Source organism: Mastomys coucha, unplaced genomic scaffold (genome assembly GCF_008632895.1).
Source record: "Mastomys coucha isolate ucsf_1 unplaced genomic scaffold, UCSF_Mcou_1 pScaffold5, whole genome shotgun sequence".
Lineage (NCBI taxonomy): Eukaryota > Metazoa > Chordata > Mammalia > Rodentia > Muridae > Mastomys > Mastomys coucha.
Window position 1 is genome coordinate 7,553,670 of NW_022196911.1, and position 7,250 is coordinate 7,560,919.

The 7,250-nt window shown below is 45.0% G+C and overlaps 1 pseudogene; it reads left to right on the forward strand.

Annotated features, from left to right (window-relative positions):
* The first annotated feature begins 6,613 nt into the window (after positions 1-6,613).
* LOC116078015 lies at positions 6,614-7,050 on the forward strand (annotated as a pseudogene).
* Positions 7,051-7,250: the final 200 nt, after the last annotated feature.

Genomic DNA, 7,250 nt, shown 5'->3' on the forward strand with positions numbered 1-7,250 from the left:
AATGACGGGGTTTAGAAACAAACAAAAGCTGCATTCTGTGGCCAACACTTCCCAGCTGGTCACTGGCTAAGCCATACAATCCTGGCTGCCATCTCCTCCTCCCTAGAGTAAAGGTGATAGTACCTAGCTTGTGGAACACTTATGCATATTCATCATGTGTATATTATTTGTTTCGTAAATTAACATTACAAAGCCATATTTGTATGTACTTTTCCCATTACTATGAACCCTAAAACTTACACTTAGATTTTACTGTGCAGGGTAAAGCCTCTTTCCAAATAAAGCTACAGATATTACACCTAATGGGTGTTTTAGAAGGATTTTTCTGGGGGCTGGAGAGATGGCTCAGCACTTAAAAGCACTGACTGCTCTTCTGAAGGTCCTGAGTTCAAATCCTAGCCAACCATATAGTGGCTCACAACCATCTGTAATGAGATCTGACGCCCTCTTCTGGTGTGTCTGAAGACAGCTACAGTATACTTACGTATAATAATAAATCTTAAGGAAAAAAAAGGATTTTTCCAGGAGGGGAGTGTCATCTGTTTTTTTAATCAGCCCAGCACTTTCAGGAGTCTGAATTCCAAGGCAGTCTCCGAGACTGTCATAGGACAGTGGCCTGGAAATCTGTACCCTTGACAGCCATCCCATCCCCAATTCTGGGTGATTGTGATACACATGCAATTTTGAGAACCTCTGACTTAAGATATATGAGTAGTAGGACCCTGACGAGTTACTTACCTTGAATGTCTCTTTACCCTTTGTGAATGAGGCTCTTAACCTCTATCTGAAAGCACTGTTTTGATAACAGGATAACCGGTACCTCTGAAGGCAAAGAGAAAGCAGTGTGGCCAGGACTTAGGTAGCTATTCATCTGGCTATTTACTCTGACTGAAGCCATATCTTAGACTGTCTGCTTTTCCGCAGGGGAGTGTGATCACGTGATCACTGTCTTCCTCTGGAGCCAGGCTCTTCACACCTTGCTCGAGGTCTTGGGGCAAGGTTAAATCAAACCAGACAGGGACCGCCCTGGCCACAGGCAGTTTGAGAAAGTCATTTCCTCCAGCCTATCAACCCCCTTGAAAGCCTGTTGCCACATAGGTGCCAGGTTATCTCAACCAATTAAACCAAGTCTGCAAAGAGTATGGCAATCTCTAGCTTTGAAAGGACAGTCAATAAGCAATGGAGAAACAAAGTCCTATAGAGTGCCCTTGGCTAACGGTTAACCTTGCATAAAAATTCAGGACTGGGGGACTCTGGGGATAAGGAGATGAGGCATTTAGAGAAATCCAGCATCATTAAAACTTTGTCAAGGTGGCCTACCCTTGGTCTCTTATTGCCTCCTCTCTAGGACTGAAATATTTCTTTCAAACATAACCCCAGAGTAAGCTTTTCATTAACTAACATGTGCCATGGAGAAACAAGTCCCCTGAACTGCTCATAAATTCCTGATAGCATTGGATTCCCTTCCCTGCCTCTGGAAGGGCAACAGGTCCATTCTAAACAATTGGATGAGAGGATGAGTGCCACTCAGCTCTGTCCGGGTGTGTGTTACATCTAAAAAGCTCAGTAAGGAGTTCTCCAGGACAGTGAACCAAGGCATGTTGGGGTCAGTTCTGACAGCACCACTCGGTAAGAAGAATGTTGCACATGGCTGTTTTAACAGTTTGCAGAAATATCCTTTTATGTAAAAGAGTATTGATGGTGTTTGGCTAATAACTCCCAGATAGTCTATCTTCCCATACTATAAATGTTTTTTGTCTTTTAGTCATTGTCCCCTTGTCTTAAAGAAATACTTCTAGCTTCTCAGCTTGTGGGTCAACTAGGAGAAGGGAGAATCCCAAGTCCTACCTGTTTGGATACCCTCAGTTTACAAGAAGGCAAGCTGGAGCCATTGGATGAAAACTGCTCATTCCTCTAGCAGATTTCCCTTGTCAAGGCTGCCGTTTACTTCTGGCTTGCTGATTCCAGGGACCACACTTTCCTGCCTCACCTTGGACACATTTGAGCCCCAAACACACACACACACACACACACACACACACACACACACAGCCTTTCCCAGCTGAGGGTACCCAGATCAGGCTCTTATCTGGGTATGCTGCCTTCCTAGGTCATCTCCTCCATTCCCAGTCCTTCAGCCACATCTCCAGCTCTGACCTTGGTTTCCTCAGTATTAATTCCCCTCTTGATTGTTCCAAAGGGGTCCTCATTCCTCAAGCCTCCCCTTCCCCCTTCTCAGCAAGCAGCCATATCTAGCAGGCCTGTGTGTTTGGTCCCCTAGGTCTTTATCCAAAGGCCTGGCTATGGGGAGCACTTCCCAGCCAGCTTCCCATCCGCAGTGTTCCTTTCCAGCCCATGGTTGCTCTGAAGTTGCTCTGCTTCCTCGCTCCTATTTGCTCTAGCCCCAACAAAGGCTGGCCCTCCTGTCTGTCTGGTTTGCTCACTGTTCAGCACTGGGGCAGTGCCTGGGGCCCTGGAGATGTTCGAGCAATGTATCATAAGCAAACGAGCAGACACTGTTCGTTACTGCCAAAGCTGGGTTCCCAGACCTTGCACCATCCTGTCTGTCTGCTAGGATGACGACTAGTCAGGGCATGGTTTACCTACAAGTCTTTTTCCTTAACCACCTTGACTTCCCAAGGCACAGCCCCAAACCAGAATATTAACAATAATTTACATATGTGTTTAGAGGTTTTCTAGATTCCCTTTAAAGTCCACGCATTACAATTCTTGTTGAGTTCTTTACTTCTCTTTTGCGCCTTTGTGGGTGAATATGTATGTGGTTTTGTGTTCACTAGTGTAGGTTCAGGAGTGACTATGTGATGTTTCACTTGCAAAGGTGGAAAGATAACCTCAGAGGTTGGTCCTCACCTTGTCCACAACTGCCTATGTCAGGCTAGCTGGCCTGTGGGCTTCCAGGGACTCTTCTTTCTCTGTATCTCATCTGTCTGTGAAGCATTGTGGTCATAGACGTGTGTTACTCTGTCCAGTTTTACATGTGTCCTGAGGATTCAAACGCAGGACTTTGTATGTCCATGACAAGTGCTTTTACCCATTAAGCCACCTCCCTATCCTTATTTTGTGGTTTGTCTGCTTTGCTGTTGTTTTGAGACCTGTCTCACGTAGCTCAGACTGCCCTTAATCTTGTTGTACAGCTAAGACTGACTTTGAGTTTTTGATTGTCTGGCCCCCACATCTCAGGTACTAGGACTGCAGGCTTGTGCCTCCATACCTGGTTTTATGGAGTGCCAGGGCTTCACACATCCTAGCCAAGCACTCAACCAACTTAACTACAGTCCCAGCCCTATCACTGAGTTCTTATAGGCTTGATGCTCTGCTTTCCCGGGACACAGCAGACCAGAAGACCAGGTTAAAGGCAGGATAGCTGGTCACAAAGAGGCAAAAGTTGATGCAGAGTAGATAACGATTCAGAAAACAGTACCTGGGCTCACATGCATAGCACATTCCTCAGTAGCTCCTTGGGGCTTGCAGCACAGTCTGGGAATGGATCAACAGTCACAACGGTGACATCCCAAGGCAAGGGTATAGACCCTCTCTGTATCAGAAAATGTATTCCTCACCTTTAAAGATATTTTTAGGCTCTTGTCCCTCTTACACTCTTGCCTCTCTCTTGCTTCTTTTCCCACTTGTTTCCCATTCCCTTCCCCTGTCTCTCCATGTGGTCATGGCGGGCCTCTACTTATCTACTCTCTCCTTCTCTCTGCCTTTCTCTGCCTCTGCTACCCTCTTAACTCCCCTCCCCCATGCCCTAAATAAACTCTATTGTATATTTTTTTAAAAAGATATTTTTCTACGTTTGTTGTTGTGTGCATGGGTGGTGTTTTGCCTGCATGTATGTCTGTACTCCATGTGCAGGCAGGGCTCTTGGAGGTCAGAAGAAGACATTGGATCTCCTGGGGCTGGAGTTATACACAGTGCTAGGGATCAAGCCCAGAGCCTCCAGAAAAGCATCCAGTACTTTTAACTGGAGCCATCGCTCCAGCCCCTATTTTGCCATTTAAAGATTTTGATGTTTTGCTGGGCAGTGGTGGCGCATGCCTATAATCCCAGCACTTGGGAGGCAGAGGCAGGCGGATCTCTGAGTTCGAGGCCAGCCTGGTCTACAGAGTGAGTTCCAGGACAGCCAGGGCTACACAGGGAAACCCTGTCTTGAAAAGAAAAAAAAAAAGATTTTGATGTTTTAAATTTCCAGGAAGAAATTCAGTCAGCAGATAGGTACCCACTATTTATAGGTTTAATGAAAATTAATATTTCATCCCATTATCTTCAGATTTTAAGAAAAGGGACAGTCTAGATAAAGCCTACTTAGCCCTCAGGAGGACAATTACTGCTCTAAAGATATCATGTCTCTACTGTATAGATTCATGATTTATATGGGAAGAAATCTGCTTATGTGAAGCACACTATTTGCCAGATTTTCAAAAAGTAATTAATTGTTCAGTTGCAAACAAAAACATTAAGCACTTTTAAATCCCGAGTCTCTTCTGTCTGTTTGCCCTACCCCCAAGGTGAGGCCATCCAAGCCCTAGTTTCTCGATGCCTGGGATGGAGTCTTGCATTGAGATCAATGAAGATCTGTTATACGAACCAAACACAGAACCGTGAATATTCTTCCTGGCACTGAGGATGGCTCATTAAACATACAGCTGTCTGGATCCTGAGATTTGACTTACAGGCTTGGAGATTTTCCAGTTTCCATTAATTTTTTTTTTTTTTTTAAATTTAAGATGAAATCCTTTTGACTTGTCAGCAAATAGAATTCTGAGGCGGGTACCGAGCGTGCCATGACTCCACTGGATCTTAAAGACTTCCTCCATCTTCATAACATCTTAAGTGATGCTTTGGCCTAGGCTGCAACAGGACTCCGTATGACTGCCTATTTCATTGACAAAGGTTTCTTGAGCTACATGGTCTCTCCTTAAGCCACCGGCTGCAAGGAGAAGAACCCTGAAGTTCATTTCAATTTGGCCTTTGGCTGTTTGGAGTTTGCCAGTTTCACTCCTGCATTTCTAAGAAATTGGCTCTGTCACTTGGCTGATTGCTATTTCCAAACCAATCCTCAGACTGGGCCCTCAGGTGACCCTGGGAATTTTATTCAGGAATGCATGAACAGTAGGTGGTGGAGCCCAAAGACTCCAGGAACTGGGTCTGGCCCTTGCCCCAACATTAACTGTGAGTGTTGGCAGTCACTTCAGACCCTGGCCTAGTGACAGACAAGGATGTGGCAGACTGAAGGCCCTTGGGACTTGGGGAAGCAGGATAACTGGGAGGGCTGTGGTCCAGCTGGAATGTGGGCCCTGTCTTGATGATATCCCGTGTCAAAAAGTCCCAAACTTTAATTTCTTATAGGAAATCTCTCAATTGTTAAATATTGGCAATGAGTTGAACCTTTTTTTTTTTTTTTCATCAAGATGCTCCTCAGGCCAAGATGAAGCATGTGCACAGAACACATGTGTGTGCATCCTTTGCCTTATGCTCCATAGCCCAGAATTAGCATCTGTTGTATGGATTGAGTCCAACATATGTCTCTCAGGGCATGCTTGATACTCCCAGGCAACGCCACTAGCAGGGGCTGTTCCTCGTGGGACTTGGGGAGGTAGGGATACAACAGGCTGGCTGCTGGCCTGTCCACACAGACTCTCCATTCTCTGCATGAACAAAGATTGTTGGTAATTCTAGGCCTTAGAACTAGGGATATCCATGGATGGAATTTCCCCTCATTTGTGGTATACAGTAGCCTGAATTGTTGGCCATGGGTCTTCCAACCTAGTCGGTTCCACCTTGGTTGTATGCCCAAACCCCTCATCTGCTCCACCATTACATAAGGAAGAATACTTTGCCAACAGATAGATCGGTGTCCTCCGGCTGGCAGCAGTGGGTATTGTTCCCATGTCTGCTGTACAGTCCATCCATCTGCTTCACATCATGGCAGAGTGAAGAAACCTGCTCAGAGGGCCAATGGAATAATGGAATGACAACCCAGTACACTCAGGCATGATGGACGGCAGGGCTTCCATCACACTGGGAGCACCTTGCTTCCTCTCAAGGCATTTTAGTACCTGCATGTTTTCTTTCTAGACCTACCCAAAGCAGAGTGGGGCCCATAGGTATACATTTCCTGAGACTTGCTTTCATTTTGAATTTTTTTTTTTTTTTAAAAAGGTAAAAGTTGGGGCTGGAGAGGTGGCTCAGTGGTTAGGTTAAGAGTACTTGCTGCTCATGCAGAGGACCTGCGGTTCTGGTTCCAAGTACGCACATGGTAGCTTACAACTACCTGTAACTGTGGTTTCAGGGGACCTGACACCTCACCATGCATACACGTGTGGCATGCATGTGGTGCACATACATGCATGTAGACAAAACACTCATAGACATCATATATATGTGAATGAGTATATATATATATATATATATATATATATACACACACACATGTATATGTATGTATATATGTGTATATGCATGTGCATATACATATATATGTATATATATATATATATATATATATATATATATATATTACCTTAAAAAAGAAAAAAGTTGCTCAGTTGCTCTTTCCTTTTGTGGACATCGCTGGAACGCAGCCACCAAAATGAAGTTCAATCCCTCCGTGACTTCTGACTGAAGCAAGAACCCCAAATGGTATTTCAATGCACCTTCTCACATTCAGCGCAAGACCATGTCTTCCCCTCTTTCCAAAGAGCTGAGACAGAATATAATGCTCGGTCTATGCCCGTTCAAAAGGATGATGAAGTTCAGGTTGTTCTAGGATACTACAAAGGCCAGCAGATTGGCAAGGTGGTCCAAGTGTACAGGAAGAAATACGTCATCGACATTGAACGAGTTCAGCGAGAGGCGGCCAGTGGCACAACTGTCCATGTGGGCATCCACCCCAGCAAGGTGGGTATCACCAGGCTAAAGCTGGGCAAGATTGCAAAAAGATCCTGGAGAGGAAAACCAAGTCCTGACAAGTAGGAAAAGGAGAAGGGCAAATACAAGGAAGAGATGATTGAGAAAATGCAGGAATAAGAGACATCGCATGCATGACTTTCATTAAAGACTGCTTAAGGAAAGAAAGAAAGAAAGAAAGAAAGAAAGAAAGAAAGAAAGAAAGAAAGAAAGAAAGGAAGGAAGGAAGGAAGGGAGAGAGGGAGGGAGGGAGGGAGGGAGGGAGGGAGGGAAGGAAGGAAGGAAGGAAGAAGAAAGTTGCTTACTCTCATATATATGTT